Source organism: Cupressus sempervirens, chromosome 7, assembly GCF_028749045.1.
Source record: "Cupressus sempervirens isolate cs-2001-9-10 chromosome 7, ASM2874904v1, whole genome shotgun sequence".
NCBI lineage: Eukaryota > Viridiplantae > Streptophyta > Pinopsida > Cupressales > Cupressaceae > Cupressus > Cupressus sempervirens.
In genome coordinates, this window is record NC_143124.1 from 158492926 (window position 1) to 158512410 (window position 19485).

Sequence of the window (19485 nt, forward strand, 5' to 3'; positions counted from 1 at the left end):
AAGGGGATCAGAATTACTTATTATCCTCATTACCAATGTACACACATTCATTAATCATTACAATATATATTAATGTGACAATTACTATATGGTGTGGAAGTGTAGTATATCTTAATCGATTAAACACACGTATCTAGAGAATTTAGATTTAGTACTCATGACATGAGCACCCTTAGTCAAATAAGAAAATGTGCACTTATCTACCACACTATATTGGAACTAACCATTGGAAATTAGAAAAGATATGCCCCAAAGGTAGCTTCGAAGTCTACATGATGGAGAAGGGGTCACTTGTATTGATAGTATCCATCATTCAACACATACTATACACAACTTATGGAATAAACAATTTTTTTTATGTGCGAACCATGTATCATGTGCTTGCATCCATATCTTACTAGTTACAGGTCCTCTCGAAGATTGGACCAATATTGAGTCATTTTCTCCCTCTTTACTCTATTTAGTCATCCTTATGCATTCTATCAACATTGCTTCCTCACCAAACTAGCACTCACTACAGTTTCCTAAACACAAAAATTACTATTTCAATACATAAATTAAACTCACTCTAACAAAAGACAATTACTAACTATCTAGCTCATCAACTACTAACTAATCTAGCTACATTGCCATGCTTTTACATTTACTATTTTAATTACTATAATTACTATACTATTACATTAACTTTTTACATTATTACATCTAATTATTCACCATAAGCTTACTTTCTCACTATCAATATTATTATTATCAAAGCATGTTAAGATTCAAAGTAGTTTCATAGTACGAATTAGTAAGCACATAAAATGAGGAACTCTTAGTAAGTCTAAGGGCCAATTCAAAGTACTTAACTCAATAATAATTCACGATCAGTATTTAAACACATCCTACTACACCATCGTATTGAGCGTGTCAATTTAAATTTGTTAGATGAATTCTTTATGCAAGGATTAGGTGCAAGCATATAAATAAGGTTTGTAGATAACATACCTTGTCATTCTGACATATATGGAATCATCATTTCATGCAACTAACATATTAAAATGTGGTGTACATGAATCATATTATCATTAATTATACATAGGGTACATGAGTTGATGAGCTACCTCTAATGACATGCCTATTGACCCTTATTACATACTAGCTAACTAATGCTTTATTCCTACACTACATTTTCAAATTGGTATATATATTTTATTGACTTTGATATTCTACTAATATCTTCAATCGAATCAACAACATTCATTATCTAACTAACATTCCCTCAAGCCAAATATAAAGTTCACTTGACATTAAATCCAACATCTACACAAGTTTGTCATGCATTCAATTCTATCTAGTAACTCTTATCTATCAATGTGCTTTATTGACTAGATAAAACTAGATTTGAGTTATTATTTTAATCCACCATCCATTCTTATCCTTGATTCTCCAATCCCATCATCCTGACAACTTACTTCATATTAACCCTATTATATCTACATCCAACTATCCTAATTTATAGTCTTAACACTAATTTAATTAAACCCTTCATACTTAACATCATGTTCAATTATATATGCATTCTCGTAAACTTATTTATTTAATTTAATTTATTTTCCTATATTGATCTTTTCCATTACCATATGGTTTAATCGTTACATGTTTCTAAATGAGCCCCTTGATATAAAAATTACCCTTAAACTAAGCTCAAATACACTAAGTGTCATTATCCTCTACTCAAGACTTTAAATGATTAAATAATTATTTGATAAAAATAAAAACAAATCTAAAGGGTGAATCTCCTATCTATCTTAAATCCTCATCATTCCCTAACTCTTACCAAGGCCATATTTCCTCCTACACATGGTCCCCACAAGGTTCCACGTGGGTCATGTGCAAAATTTTGACTAATCCAAGCCTTAGGAAATCTTTTTCCCATCCCTCCAATCAACAATCCTAATGTGAACAAGCCATATTAAATGTCAACTTGACATTCTCCTAAGTACAAATCCCTTGGGATTGCTATCCCACTCCCCCTTAATTTCAAGTCGACTACCTATGCTTGGGAACACGTGACCACTGCTGCAAGAAATTTCAAGTCGACTACCTATGCTTGGGAACTCGTGACCACTACTGCAAGGAGGGGATGACTAGTGCATATGACAAGGATGTGACATAAACCCTTTCTCCTATGCACCCATGTATATTAATGGGGATGAAACCCCTTTTCAAGGAGGCAAGCTCAAGGATAAAAGTTTTGACATGACATGTCAAATGAATGTCAGATTTAACAATATGCCTTGGGGAGTGGAGAAAACTTTTTGCATTATGATGGCTTAGGAAATGTTGGGGGCTACTCTAGAAGGGCAGTCAAGATCAATCTTTCCTTTTATTTTATTTTTGAGTTAAATATTTAAATTTTTCATATTCTCTAACATGCACACTAATATGCCTTTGTTTATTTAATTACTAATTTATTATTTGAGTGTTGGATGTGACTTAGAGGTCACAAGATTGTAATGTGTACCATTCTATCACTTAGGAAATATATTAGTCTAGGACACTCATTAGTCTCTATATGTTATTATTATTATTATTTTTATTGGACAGCAGTCTAGAATCTGGGAATATTCTTTAATATTTTATTGCTCTGTATTAAGGAAGGCATTTATTTGCCTTTACCATACATTTTCTAGAGAGGAAAATGCATGCCTATAACAATGTATCTCATAGATTTTATTATGTCTTCTCTTACAAAAAACTTCATTTTGTTATATCATGAAATTAATTTGATGATTTCCTTGCTTAGAATTGCATTAAGGCTTGGTAATTAAAATCAATGTTATCCATGCATGTGATATGAACATAAAATTTTCCTTCCAAATTATTTAGTGCACAACAAGATTGTAAGCAATCTACTAAGTTTTAAATTTATACAATCAATGGTATCACATAACATCTATGGATTGTTAAAATCAACTAGTCATTTACAATACCACAAGGAGAAAACTTTCCTTTAAATTTTCAAATGATAACAATGATGTCAAAGAAAATCTGTGACTCTTACCATATAAACTCCAAATGAAACATGCATATACAACCTTATCAATTATTTCCTCTACACATACATTAGGTAACAATGATACAATCTCCTTCCGTCACAATGGGGCAACATAAGGGACTTTTCAAAATCATAAGGAACGTGAATATTGAAAGAGATGGACAATGAGTAGCATGAAAATTTTCCAACATGATCATTGAGAACATGAACAAGTTGGTGAATCCTCCTTCACAAATAAGGGCACAATATCAAGTTTTCTCATCCAACATCAATCTACAAGATGACTATTGCAAGCCATTTCCATTGCTCTCTTGGAAACAAATCTGCATATGCAACACAAAAAAAAACAAGGACCATGGGTGCTTTCCACCCGACCATAGGCCTCAAAGAGACCACCCCCACACTAGGGAACAAGGCTCAAACTAGGATACACATACAATATTTCAATTCATAAACATTACATTTCAAACTTGAACAATTTCCCCCCAAGGCTATTTTACAATGGCTTCATAGATGGAACCATAAATATAGAGTGAAGGCATGTTAAAAAATGGAGACTTGCCATACCAAACCATATCTGCAATAAATAATTTTCATGTCCTCTCGGGGCTATCATAATTCAGCAAATTTCATGCCCTCTCGGGGCTATCATAAATCAACAATTTAATGCCCTCTCAAGGCTATCATAATTTAGAAAATTTCATGCCCTCTCGAGGCTATCATAAATCAATAATTTAATGCCCTCTTGGGGCCTCCACATTTCCCCCTTCAAACCCACTACCATCAACTATAACTCCTCAAAGTTCCTTTCTACACCATACTTTCCTTATCACCCCTAGCAAGATATGAATGGTTATGGCATACAATGGAGCCCATACTCCAAGGTTCTAAATACATTTTTCGAACCCAACTTAAGCCCTTCACCTTGGACTTCCCTTCCCTTCCCACAAGGGTGAGTGTAAGTCCCACGCCCATAACAACACTCAAGCACAAAACAAGAAAACAAAACCAAGCAGAAATAAAACAAGAAATTTTCAAGAGCACATCACATTTTCACAACACAATATCAACACCCATAATACAAAAAAGAAATAGAGGAAATCCAAACCTCATACTCACAATACTCCACACAATATATAAAGATGCACAATGGTGTCACACTAATCTACATGGAATGAACACTATTCAAGCACTCACATGAATGTTACTCCACAATGCAATGCAATGCATACTCCATTGATAAACTCAACACTTGCATATTTTCTTAACCATGCTAAAAGAAAGAAATGGAAAAGAAGCAAGTTTGAGATACCAAGCTTGGTCCAAGCTAGGGTAAGGATAGTTGTAGTAGAGCTCCCCTAATCTCCCTCCAAAACCTAACTGTCTCTAAAATTAGAGAGTGGGCAGACACCCCACTAGTTTGGCCAAGACCCTCTAATAAAGCCTTCCCACTAACTTATTTTAGCAATAACACTAAGCCACTACTTCTTACAAACTTGTCTCCTCTAACAGATCATTAATAGCCCTCACGAGCTCTGAGTTATGACCCTCAAAAGATCGACCTCAAAATGCACTTAGAGTACCTTGGAGAATCCTCGGTACAAGGTGCCCACAAATGATGGATGGTCTCTATGGCTAGAAAAAGGGTGTGACTAGGGTTCACCTGCCCATTTAGAGCTAATGGAACTGATGATTCGATGCCATGATCAGCAGTTTCAAAGTTACGTTTTGGTGCACCTATGAACTGAGGCACACTACGAGTTTTGGCATCGAGCGAGATCGTTGTGACGAATCCAAATGGAATGTGATCTCTCAAAAATGAGATATGTTATTTTAGGACTTAGTATCACCATCTTGTAGCATTTGATAGTTCATTAATATCCCTCATGAGCTTTGAGTTATGACCCTTGAAAGATCGACCTCAAAATGCACTTAGAGCACCTTGGAGACTCCTCAGTACGGGGTGGTCGCAAATGATGGATGGTCTCCATGGGTGGAACAAGGGTGTGACTAGGTTTCACTTGCCCATCCAGAGCTAATGGCACTAATTATTCGATGCCAAGATTAGTGGTTTCAGAGTTATGTTGGGGTGCACCTATGAACTGAGGCACACTACGAGTTTTGGCATCAAGCGAGATCGCTGTGTTGAATCCTAATGTAATGTGATCTCTCAAAAATGAGATGTTATTTTAGCCCTCAATATCACCATCTTGTAGCATTTTACAATTCATCGATAGCCCTCATGAGCTCTGAGTTATGACCCTTGAAAGATCGACCTCAAAATGCACTTAAAGCACCTTGGAGACTCCTCGGTACGGGGTGACCGCAAATGATGGATGGTCTCCATGGCTAGAAAAAGGGTGTGACTAGGGTTCACTCGCCCATCTAGAGCTAATGGCACTGATGATTCGATAACAAGATCAATAGCTTCAAAGTTACATTGTGGTGCACCTATGAACTGAGGCACATTGCGAGTTTTGGCATCGAGCGAGATCATTGTGCTGAATCCAAATGGAATGTGATCTCTCAAAAATGAGATAGGTTATTTTAGGCCTCAGTATCACCATCTTGTAGCATTTGACAGTTCATCAATAGCCCTCAAGAGCTTTGAATTATGACCCTTGAAAGATCGACCTCAAAATGCACTTAGAGCACCTTGGAGACTCCTTGGTAGGGGGTGGCCGCAAATGATGTATGGTCTCTACGGTTGGAACAAGGGTGTGACTAGGGTTCACCCACCCATTCGGAGCTAATGGCATTGATGATTTGATCCCAAGATCAGCAGTTTCAAAGTTATGTTGTGGTGCACCTATGAACTGAGGCACACTGTGAGTTTTGGCATCGAGCGAGATTGCTGTGACGAATCCAAACAAAATGTGATCTCTCAGAAATGAGATAGGTTATTTTATGCTTCAACATCAACATCTTGTAGCATTCAATAGTTTATAAATAGCCCTCATGAGCTCTGAGTTATGACCCTCAAAAGATCAACCTCAAAATGCACTTAGAGAACCTTGGGGACTCTTTGGTATAGGGTGGCCATGGATGATAGAGGGTCTCTGTGGTTGGAACAAGGGTGTCGCTAGGGTTCACCCACCCACTCGGAGCTAATGGCACTGACTGGTAGCCGTTAGGAGTTAGATTTTGAAAAGTTGTCAAGAAAGGTTGACCCCTTTGACTTGTATCATGAAAGGTTGCTTTGTGCCTTACTTGATTGTTTGAAGACTACTCCATGTGTCACTATCTTTCTTGGAAAAAAAATTGCTTTTGAACATCAAGCTTGCAATATTATCAATTATTGTCAAACTTTTTCAACCAAGTCAAAACATCAAGTGCAAATATTTGTTTGCATTTTTTGCTGAGGGGAGTTTCATAAATTGACTTTGATTTTCTATGTCTCTAGTGCTTGAACATGCTCAAAATAGCTCTTTGGTCTTAGAGCTATTGGTATTTTCTAACTTCATGGTCTATGATATCCATACTAAGAATTTCTTTCACTAAATGGTTTCCTTGATCTATTGACTACACTTAAATTTGTTCACTTGTCATCTCTCTTTCTTTATCTACATTGCTATTTGGGATTTTTTTGTAGCTCTTGACTTGAGTCACTAGTGTTGTAACCTGCTTGGAAAATTTGTTTGACAAGTCACTCATTCATTTCTACCTCTCTTTGACATGTGAACAGTCTACCTCTCTAGTTTGGACATCAAGTTATATTGTGTCACCTTATTAGCTTCCTCTAGTCTCCTTCATGCTTTATTATCTATCTACCACTATGGTATTCAAACCTTGTGCTACCAAACCTCAACCAAATCTAGATGATCATGATATCCTCCATGCCATTAAATAGTTTCAAGATCTATATGTTCAATACAAAGAGCTACAAGAGACAAATAATATTTCTTACCTTCATCTCTCTAAGCAGATAGAAATCAATTCTAAACTTGAGAAAAGGTTAGAGGAGAATATTGCATTCTTAAATTAATCTCCCTTAAGACCTTTAAATACACATGGGTCATCTTCTTCAAGGTCTACATGTTCTACTCCAAGACATCAAATATCTTCATCTTCTAGATCTAAAGACCTCTTTAGAGAACAAGCAAGTGATACCTTCTTTGAGCCTATGCCAAACTTTCATTATGGACCTATCTTTGACCAAGATAGTGATGAAGACATGGATGCATTCTATTCACTTAAGAAACAACAAAATTATCATGCAAATATTTTTGAGAGAACTTTTACTCCATTGGAAGATTCTCATGATAACATCTTGCAAACACTTCTTGATAATGAATCCATCACATTACTAGAAAACTCTAGACCTTATGAACCCAAAATCAAACCTCCATGGTGGAGAAATTATCATTATTGCCACTTCCATGGAAGAAAATTTCATAAAACTAAAGATTCCATAGTGTTGAAACATAAAATCCAAGATCTCATTTATGATGGGATTGTTGATACCTCTAATGACTCATGTGTCACAAGATCATGCTGACGAACCTATGTCAAGTGATGATTTCCTTGAAACCTTCACTTCTGATAACACTAATGAACCTCCTAAAGTGTCAAAGCTTTCCAAAATGCCTCCACCAAACAAAGAACCTAATTTTTTCCATATAGACCATGTGTACCCTCAAGGGCTACAACTAAAAGAAAATCAAGCTAACCTTCACTTGTCTGCAAACCTTTTCCATGCTACTAAGACTAAAGATCCTCAACATTCATGCAATACTATGATTACTATGCCCACTTCAGCTAATCTTGCATTATTTCTTTAAGATTCTATGATGCACACCTCACATTTTCCCTTGTCGTTAGAAGGTGCTTCATATCAAGATGACTCTCAAAAAGTAAAATATATAAATAAAGATCAAGATCAAACACCTTTTCATCTCATCCAAAATTTCACCTTTCTATATCTTGTGTGTTACCCACATCCTACATATGTTGAGGATACCATTTCCACTACCTCCATTGAGTTTACTGAAACTTATGGGAAAAGTGATCTTTCTATGCTATATAAAGAAACATGTCAAGATCAAAGTGTCCCCTCATGTTCTACTTCTCCATATCCACTTCATAACTATGCTCAAGATTCAAACACTCCTATCAAAGGTCTTTCTCCTATAAAATGTACTCATGAGTCTATTGATGGCTTTGGTCATGCTACTCACTCTAAAGATATTGAAATCCCTAGTCAATATCCCTTTGCATTTCCTAATTCTATCCTTGGTCCTTATACATCTAATCTAAAGTCTTCAAATTTTCTCCTACACTTTCTACTTCTAGCTCTCCTAATGTACCTCAAGATCAACAAGACATTCATCCTAGAAAATAACCATCCACTCAACCATCTAAACCAGTCATATCAGCCTTATTCATCCATAAGTCCCAAATATTTTGGAAGCAATTTGGATGTTCAACACAAGAAATAAAATAATACATTAAAAAATAGAGATCATTATGTCTCATCTAATCAACATGTGAATGGACATAATGAAAATATATTGAAGATACCACAAAGGTTCACAATTCAAAAAGTGAAATCAAAGAAAATATGGGTTCCTAAACCCATTATTGAAGAAATGTGTTATAAAGTATCCAAAGGAAAATCTAAAGCTATATGGATTCCAAAGTCTCTCTTGAAAGACTTTAATATTGAACATAAATCTAAGTTGACATTCAATATTCCAAAGGCTTCCACTCCATTTTCTTCCAAAAATCTTTCTCAAAAGCTTACAAATATTCCACTCAATCTTCTTCTAACATTGTCCATTGTAAATGTAGATGGTCATAGGGAGATCATTAGATCTATCCCTAGACCTTATTACATCAAGAAAATAAAAATAATTAGGTGCTTTACACTAGTGTTCCCTATATTTCATAAAATATAAACTATAGAGTTTCCTTCCAAAATGCTCATGTAGCCGTTACATTCAAGATTTGAATTTTCTAAAGCAATAAGCTAAATTTTAAATGACTTATTGAATGTTTCAACTGATGAAATGACTTTAGATTATTATGAGACCTTATTAGGACCTATGTAATGACTCACTTACCCTATTCAAACCTAGACATTATTAAAGTTCAAATCTCATGGTCCTTTACAACTTTTCAATATGAAAGTCTTTCAAAACATTATACAATATTATGACTCTTTATGCTTTCAAATTCCATGATTGGTTGCAAAATGGAAGAAATCAAGTATTCTAATTGTTCATCCGTACTTTCTAGATTTTTCTTATTTGATTAGTTTGATAAAAATAGTTTTAATAATCATAATGTTAGCTTTATGTCAAATAAGGAAAAAACCAAATTTGTAATAAGATATCCACAAGCAATTATCTTTCATATAGTTATAAATGCTCTTAAAATTGTCCTTATAGCCTTGTATCACATGCAAATATGATTTGCAAAAAATTGTTCAATATCTTCCTCTTATAATTCCTTACAAAGAACCTACCAAAATACAAATTAGAATGTCCAACTAATTTAACCTGTCTTTTTCATTATTAAAAAAACTATATAAAAAAAAGTTCACATTTTACATCATAATACATCATAAATCTTAGGAATTCTCCCCAATACCACACCCACCCACCGGCCCCCCTTCATGATGTACCTACATTCCAAAATCATAAAAAAATTAGTCACTTATTGTATTAAACAAGATAATCATCAGTTCATTGAATCATTATGAAGAAAATAGCATAAGAAGTAAATATACCTAGTCGAGTGTTCCAATAGGGTCCTCTCTCTATTTTAGAGTCTCCAACAGGGCTTCATGATCAACATTAGCAATAGTAAAAAGTTCTTTTACTTTTGGTCTTCCTTGATGCTTCAACAACTTTACATTTGTTTCTATAATAAGATGCGAATATATGAGAATTATTTTGTGCTTCTAATAGTCTTTGAATGTAGGAATTTCATTCCTTCTAAGCATTTATGTCCGTAGCCATGTTCCAGCAACCACTGAACCAATAGGATATGTGAATCCATCATCATCTATGATTGGTTGTGCAAGTTTTTGTTTTCCTCTTACACAACGTGCTAACCAATAATCAAATTTCTCATCATTCCCTTGTGATGCAACCAATGCAAAGACATGTCCTGGCTGAAGTAGATCTGATAGATGGTTATGCTCAAGTGAACTTTCCATGTCATCATTTCTGATAGAGGATATGATAGACAATGGAGTAAGATAATGTCAAGCCCATGTGTCCACCCACTCACTTGACTCATAGTGATCCCAATCACATTGAAAACAACTAGGAAAAAAGCAAGCTAGCTGTCGTGTCCAAATGGTCCATGCACTAAAATCAGAGCTCCGGAATGAATGCATTTTTGATGAGTCTCTCACTATAGCACAATCTATTCTATCAGCTACGCACCCTTAATTGACCAAAAGAACCTACGTACCACTGAATCAAGAGTCCCCACCTGTGATAATGCTAAACTACACCAATCAACAATGCTATGAGCATTAAGAAGCTCTGCTACTGAAATCTTCAGTTGCTCCTTGACTAGAGCTCTCTTCACACATGCCCCCGCTCCATCATGTTCCCATTTTCCATGGTCGGACTAAAAAAAACTCCAAATATGAGGCACCCCTCTCTCTACGTGCATCCTACACAACCAATAAAACATGCGAGCATTCTTGAATTGACCTGTACAGTTATCTGACCAAATGATATGTCTATCCATAGCAATTGCATGCTCATGTAAGAAATCAAAATAATTCTCAAAACAATGTTGCACAAACTCATGAGAGTGAGATCTATCATCACTCATATAAAAATGATACTCTCTAATAATCTTTCAATTATCTTCTGCACTATCAGGGGCATGTCTATATGTTATGTGAACAAAAATAACAATCTAAATAGAGTTGTAATACTGAGATTGTGTCTCATTTTGAGGTTGCAATGTGTAGTTCTTAGTAAAATAAAAAACTGATATAATAGTGCCAATGGGAAAAGTCTCCTTGCACATTCTAAATTGTTCATCCAACCACTGAGACTTGTGACTATGTCTTGCATACTTGTAAAAAAGATCTGCCTTGAAATCTAAAATAAAACTAGCCACACTGATATCTTTTCCGACCAATTCACATCTAGAGCTCTCACCTCCACTCTTCAATGTGTATTTCACCATTTCATATGCCTTTTTTTTCACTATTGTCTTTCCAAGATCTTGTTCGCACCCCTCATGGAAACATGTGTCAAACTTGGATAAGCCACCACATTTTGAACACCTCTCATTTAAGCAAGCATTTCTATAAAAGAAACAACCATCAACTCTACGACATAAAAGTTGATCTAGCAAGTCTCTTGATGATTTTGGAAGCCCACTAGCACCACAATCCTCCTACATTTCTTTACTATGCAAAGTAGAATGGATGGAGCGTAATAGATCATAGTGCATAATATACTCAACATGATATTTGCAACAACATGTATTTCAAATTTTGAGTGGCACAAAATAAAATGGCTTCAAAGATTCAAAAGCCCTTTGTGATATATGAAGACTTGGATGACTCTCTCTAAATTGTTCGAACAACATAGTTTGACTTACCTCCAAACAGTGTTTAGGATGTGGTGTGCGGTCTTTGATGCCAATTCTCAACTTTAACATGTCCTTAGCATTGGATGATACTCGTGAGTTAGAGTGCCAAAATTATGTAATTTCTTCCTTCAAATCATCTGATAGCTTCTTATCCAAATGTGGAAGTCTCCCACCAAATGCCCATGTTTTATTTTGAAGAGGATCATCAATATTCTCTCATCAACTAAGTGCTCTTCTAAAAGTAGTACGATTTAGATTCAAATCAATACAAGTTTGTCTCATATATCTACCCTTTCTCAAATGATGACTTACCAAAGAGGTTGTAATAACCCTTCGAGTAGCTCTGTTATCCTTCTCCCTATTATTTTTCTCAATGCTATTGAGAGCACTAAAAAGATTCTTCACAATAATGGAATTTCTTTCCAACTTTTTACTAACACAAATCTTCAATTTAGAAAGCATAGGTCTCATCTTTTGCATATTTAATAAGTGCATGAAAAACTGACATTGCTCTACCTATGTCTTGTTGCCAAAAAACATCTGATATAGTCTTGAAGCCCATAACTAAATGGTTCTTTCTGATTTTTTCCCTTCCAAACTAGTAATAATCATTTCATCAATTTCAATTATCTATTTTGGTGTTTTAGAACCTTCATGTCAATTATAATTAGGAGATATGTAACATTCTTGTGCATTAGGTTCCTGTGCATTGTCATGTTCGACATGGTCAATTATGCAATTTGGATTATGACTTGGTAGCATTTCATCTTCAAAATTTTCATTCTCTAAATTTTCAATTTTGGCATTATCATTTTCAATAGGTACATTTTCATTCCCCAACTATACATATTCATTATTTGACTCTATGATTTCACCTTCGACTAATTCATCGTCAACTTGACTGATATTTCGCATACCTTATCTTTTTCTTCGATGTTCCATTTTGTCTCTTTCCCTATATGCTGCAATGTCTTCATTAGATATCTTCCTTTTGTGTTTATCCTTTCAACAACTACTGCACCCCATTGAGATTACAAATTCGAACACCTAAGGTTATATTTTAGAATTTTTTAGATTGGTTGGGGCCCAAAATGCACTTTTTTGCAAAACCTGTGAAAAAAAATTGAAAAAGTGATGTTGTCGAGTCTGCAGGGACAAGGATATGTTGGAAACTAGTGCCAGGAGAAATTGGATATCTGATTTTCTCCAATGACATTTGGAGGGAAAATAGCCTTTGCTATAATAGTATTAATATTAGAATAATTATTGGAGGAAAACTGACTTTGGTTTATTAGTATTAATATATAGTATCAATATTATTATTATACCTATAATAGTATTCTTATTATTACTATAGATATAATAGTATTAATGTTTAGTGTTTATTTATATTATTATTATTATTATACTACAATAGTATTAATATATATATTAATACTATGCCATAATAGTACTAATATATATATTATTATTATAGCTATAGTAGTATTATTATTATTACTATAGATATAATAGTATTAATATTTAGTGTTTATTTATATTATTATTATTATGCTACAATAGTATTAATAGTATATAAATATGTTGTCATTTAATGGGTCAAAGGGGGTCATAGGTCAATCTATGACCCCCTTTGACCCATACTAACTATTCTAATAAGTCCCTAGGGGTCCTAGGAACCCTAGGGTCATATCTCATCATTTAATGGGTCATGGGGCATCATAGGTTAACCTATGACCCCCTTTCACACATATTAACCATTCTAATATGTCCCTAGGGGTCCTAGGACCCCTAGGGACATATGTCATCATTTAATGGGTCAAAGGGGGTTATAGGTCACCCTATGACCCCCTTTGACCCATATTAACCATTCTAATATGTCTCTAGGGGTCCTAAGACATGTAGGGACATATGTCATCATTTCATGGGTTGTGGGGGGTCATAGGTTTCACACATATTAACCATTCTAATATGTCCCTAGGGGTTCTAGGACACCTAGGGACATATCTCATCATTTAAGGGGTTGAACGGGGTCATAAGTCACCCTATGACCCCCTTTGACCCATATATACCATTCTAATATGTCCCTAGGGGTCCTAGGACCCCTAGGGACATATGTCATCATTTAATGTGTCAAAGGGAGTCATAGGGTGCCTTTGACCCATATTAACCATTCTAATATGTCCCTAGGGGTCCTAAGACCCCTAGGCACATATCTTGTCATTTAATGGGTCATGGGGGGTCATAGGTCACCCTATGACCCCCTTTCACACATATTAACCATTATAATATGTTCCTATGGGTCCTAAGACCCCTAGGGACATATGTCATCATTTAATGGGTCAAAGGGGGTCATAGGTCAACCTATGACCCCCTTTGACCCATATTAACCATTCTAATATGTCTCTAGGGGTCTTCGGACCCCTAGAGACATATTTCATCATTTAACGGGTCATGGGGGGTCATAGGTCAACCTATGAACCCCTTTGACCCATATTAACCATTCTAATATGTCCCTAGGCGTCTTAGGACCCCTAGGGACATATCTCATCATTTAATGGGTCGTGGGGGTTCATAGATCAACCTATGACCCCATTTCACACATACTAATCATTCTAATATGTCCCTAGGGGTCCTAGGACCCTTAGGCACATGTCTCATAATGTAATAGGTCAAAGGGAGTCATAGGTCACCCTATGACCCCTTTTGACCCATATATACCATTCTAATATGTCCCTAGGGGTCCTAGGATCCCTAGGGACATATCTCGTCATTTAATGGGTCATGGGGCCCTTTCACACATATTAACCATTCTAATATGTCCGTAGGGGTCCTAATACCCCTAGGGACATATGTCGTCATTTAATGGGTCAAAAGGGCTCATAGGTCACCCTATGATCCCCTTTGACCCATATTAACTATTCTAATATGTCCCTAGGACCCCTAGGGACATATGTCATCATTTCATGGGTCAAATGACCCTATGACCCCCTTTGACCTATATGAATGATTCTAATATGTCCTTAGGGGTCCTAGGACCCTTAGGGACATATATCATCATTTAATGGGTCAAAGGAGGTCATAGGTCACCCTATGACCTGCTTTGACCCATATGAATGATTCTAATATGTCCCTAGGTGTCCTAGGATCCCTAGGGACATTTTTCATTATTTAATGGGTCAAAGGGGGTCATAGGTCAACCTATGACCCCCTTTGACACATATTAACCATTCTAATATGTCCCTAGGGGTCCTAGGATCCCTAGAAACATATGTCATCATTTAATGTGTCAAAGGGGTTCATAGATCACCCTATGACCCCCTTTGATCTATATGAACAATTCTAATATGTCCCTAGGGGTCCTAGGACCCCTAGGGACATATGTCATCATTTAATGGGTCAAATAGTGTCATAGGGTGACCAATGACCCCATTTGACCCATTAAATGATGACATATGTCCCTAGGGGTCCTAGGACCCTTAGGGACATATGTTGTCATTTAATGGGTCAAAGGGGGTCATAGGTCACCCTATGACCTCCTTTGATCAATATGAACGATACTAATATGTCCCTAGGGATCCTAGGACCCCTAGAGACATATGTCATCATTTAATGGGTCAAAAGGAGTCATAAGTCACTCTATGACCCCCTTTGACCCATATTAACCATTGTAATATGTCGCTAGGGGTCCTAGGACCCCTAGGAACATATGTCATCATTTAATGCATCAAAGGGGGTCAATGGTTGACTTATGACCCCCTTTGACTCATATATATTAATAATATACATATATATTAATAACATATATATATATATATGTATGTATGTATTACGTTATTATAGTTAATGAAAATATTACGTTATTATGTATATATTAATAACATACATATTAATATAATAATATATAATAAATATTATATATATATTACGTTATTATATTTAGTAAAAATAATAATAATATAAATTATATTTATATATTTTAATAAAATTAACATAATATATTATTATATATTAATAGATTATATCTTATATCTTTACATTATGTTATTATATATATATATATATATATATATATATATATATATATATATATATATATATATATATATATATATATATATATATATATATATATATATATATATATATATATATATATATATATATATATATATATATATATATATATATATATATATATATATATATATATATATATATATAATATACTAAAATACGTCCTTACATATTAATATAAGTGAAATAATTTATAAATTTCATAAGCTATAACTTTTATAAGCAATTTTCCCTCCAAAATGGGTTGGGATTTGAAACTTTCCACCTAAATTCTATCGAAGCATATCAGATATCTGATTAGGCTTGGTATTTACCAAACCTACCTAGTCAACCCAAAAGACGTGTTTGAAGAGTGTTTTAGTGATACTCAGACTTCAAGTAGCCGTCTAACAATGTTATTTTGATCAAAATTGAATGAAACAAAAAGGGTTTTTTAATATCGCTCTCAAGATTTCATCGATATAATTTCTATCAAATTATGAGATTGATAAGTATTTATTAGTTAATTATCAATGAAGATTATTGTAAAGTGCTGATTGACATATTGATTGAAAAAACAGCTATAATTTTCAAACAGTATAACGTTTTTTAAATCTAAAAGTTGCGTCACATTTTATTCTTCGCCTAGTATAAGAAAATAAATAAATTTAAATTTGGTAAAATTTTCTATTAGTTAAGGTGGTCAGACACAGGACTTTTTTTTTTCGAAAAATTTTTGGTAGAAAATTCATATTTAATTATTTATTTAGAATAAAAATACCAAAAAATATGCATCACATCTGGGCATGAGTCTACTTTTCATATCTATAATTATATTAAAAAAATATTATCATTTGATTTTGATTGAGGTGGTCAGACATACACCTACTTTTTATTTTTGCCCTGAAATTTTCATCGTACTGCATTAAAATTCAAACTTTTGACCAATCAATTTTTTTTTCTCCTGATAAGGCCTAGTAGTTTAGAAACTACATTCAATTTCCTATAGATTATTTTCTTACAAATTTTTGATATAAATTCCATAACCACTTTGAAATTATGTGTCAAGTTGACATAACCCTGATTTGTTGGTTTTTCACTGCCACTTAAGGCCATAGTTTGGTTGACCATGTTCTTGCACATACCCTCATATAAACTGAATCACTTGTTTACTATGACATGACTCGGTAAAAATTATCATCTTGAGCTCTGTATAAACATAGTCACTTGGTTAAAACTGAATAGCTCAGTTAACACTAGACTCACATGACATACGTTGTGAACTTGATGAATACTTCATAGCTCAGCTTGCACTGGTAAACTCGGCATACACTGAGATGCACGATTTACACTATTGATCTTGACTGTAACTATTACTTCTTTGTAACCACTAAGATTTGTCCAAAGGACTCGATAGCAACTGTAGAACTCGGTGACAACTAAAGTACTCAATAAATACTAATAGCTACACAATAATCTTGATAGCTATATACAATTTGAATAAGTGTGTGTCACTAATAACAAACTTGATTGATATGTCAACAATCTCCCTCTTTGGCATTAGTGACAAAAACACTTATCTGCCAAAACTAAATTCAGAAAGTTTCTAGAATACCTTTTATCCATTCCTTATAATACTAGCTTGGTAGAGTATATCGTTTTTGAGATTTTTCAAAATTGATTTTGTAAGGCATATATATGTACATGGTAAAGCTCTACTATATAGTATACTATACATTCTTCTTGCTATATACAATATATCTCTCTGTACATATTTTACTCCCCCATTGATTTTACAACTTATTGCATGATCTCCCCCATAACATATGTGTCTTCCACCATACATATATCTTTCTCCCCCTTTTTGACATTAATGACAAAGATTTATTCTATTTGTTTACATAGTAACACCAAAATGAGATAGAAAATCTGAATGTACCTTGAGAATGATCGACAAGGTGATATCCCAATTATCTTGCAAAATCTTACATGTGTGAACTAGAATTTGGATTTCTACTGATAATTCTATCATATGATATGCAATGAAGAATTTATTGTCATGGATGAGAGATTTTGAATTTACAATATGTTTCTATAGTGCATCCATGATGGGGAGAATCATATTTTGTATATTAATCAATGTGGATCTAATTATTGCTTCTCTAAGCAGTTTTTCTTGCATATTTGTCAAAAATCTTATCCTTTGAAAATGTGTAGAGCTTGAACTAGGGTCAAATTACAGCTACTCAGCACTAGCCTTCAACTCTTCATCTATTTTGGACAATTTGTCCTTTATTTCTTTAGTGAACTCAGAAACATCACAAAGCTTTCCAAAAAGTGATGACACATTGTACAAGATGCTTCTAAGTTGCCCAAAATTGTAGAAAGATCTACTTGATAAATGGCTATCTATTGAGCAATGTGCTCCAACACTTTATTATCAAAGTTTTTCTCTACTTTTTGTACTAACTTATCTTGTCCCTCAGTGTCTTCATTAAATTTTTGAACTACCTCTACTAGCAGATACAAAATTGGTAGAGAAGAGTGAACCTTAATACCTATGGCTTCTACCAAAATGTTCTTTGCATCTTCAATTATTTTAAATTCCTTATCTCTCTCTTCTCTTATTTTTACTGCTTAGCCTTTTTTTGGACGAGTTCACCAAATAACTGCATTTGGTCTGAGGTAAGCTTGGAAATGTCCCAACTAGAGATAAAAATTTCCTCATCTAAATCAATTTCTTCCTCTAGTTCTTACTCAAAATTTTTGTGCTCAGTTGAACCTTGGGTTCAATTGTCCTTACATTTATTTCTTTTGTACCCAAAATAGAAACAATTGTAGTTATGCTAGGACTAGTAGTGAAAACTAATATTGTGCTTATTGAAGGAATATTTATAGAAATACTTGAAGAATCCAAAATTGGTGTGCTCAAAATTGAAGTGCTCAACTTGGTAGATGAGGGAGGAATCTGTAGCTTGATAGATGAACTAGAGGTCACATCTGTCAATGATGTGTTGAGCTGAGTAGGAGCAAAGACTAATTGCATGATTGGATTGGCACTGGTGGTCACAATCAAACTTGTTGGGGTTGTCTTTGCACTTGATGTGGTTATTGGTTTGCTTGGAGAGTGAGGAAGTGAGGCAATGAATATTTTAGCTATCTTAATTGGACCTATCTCCCCATCATTTTTCTTTGCTTCCTTAGTAGCCTCTTGTCCTTGATCCTCTTCATCTTCTTCATTGTCAAAATGAGTTACTTCTTCCACATTCTCTTCTTCATCTTTCTCCTTATCTTCTTCATAATTATCATCTTTGACATTGAGTGGAAAATCACTTGGTTTATGTAATAGATAAATGTTCTTCCAAGTGTTTATTGCATTCCTTACAATATGCTTAATATCCTTAATCAAAACTAGACTAGTATTAAATTTTAGAATAATTTTTTCTTCACTTTTCTTTAATGACTCTTTTATCTTAACATCTGATATGCTCCATAATATCTGCCTCAAGGTTTGTCCATATATGTCTTTGGCAATTTGCATGTAAAAATTCCAACTTGGCTTTTTCTTTTCCAACAACTCATTAGGAATTTGAGAAGCAAGTTGGTCTGGTGAGTATTTCCATTTACCCATCATATCCATTACTAGGTCCTCAATCTACTTCTACTCCTCTACTATCTTAATTTCATATTTTAATGATTTAAATTTTTTTATTCCTACACTTGATTCCAAATCTTTTAATTTTTCATGAAAGGTAGGTGGAAGTTTCCTAAATATAATATTTCCTCCTTCCTTGTCAGATTTCTTCCTTAAAGATCTC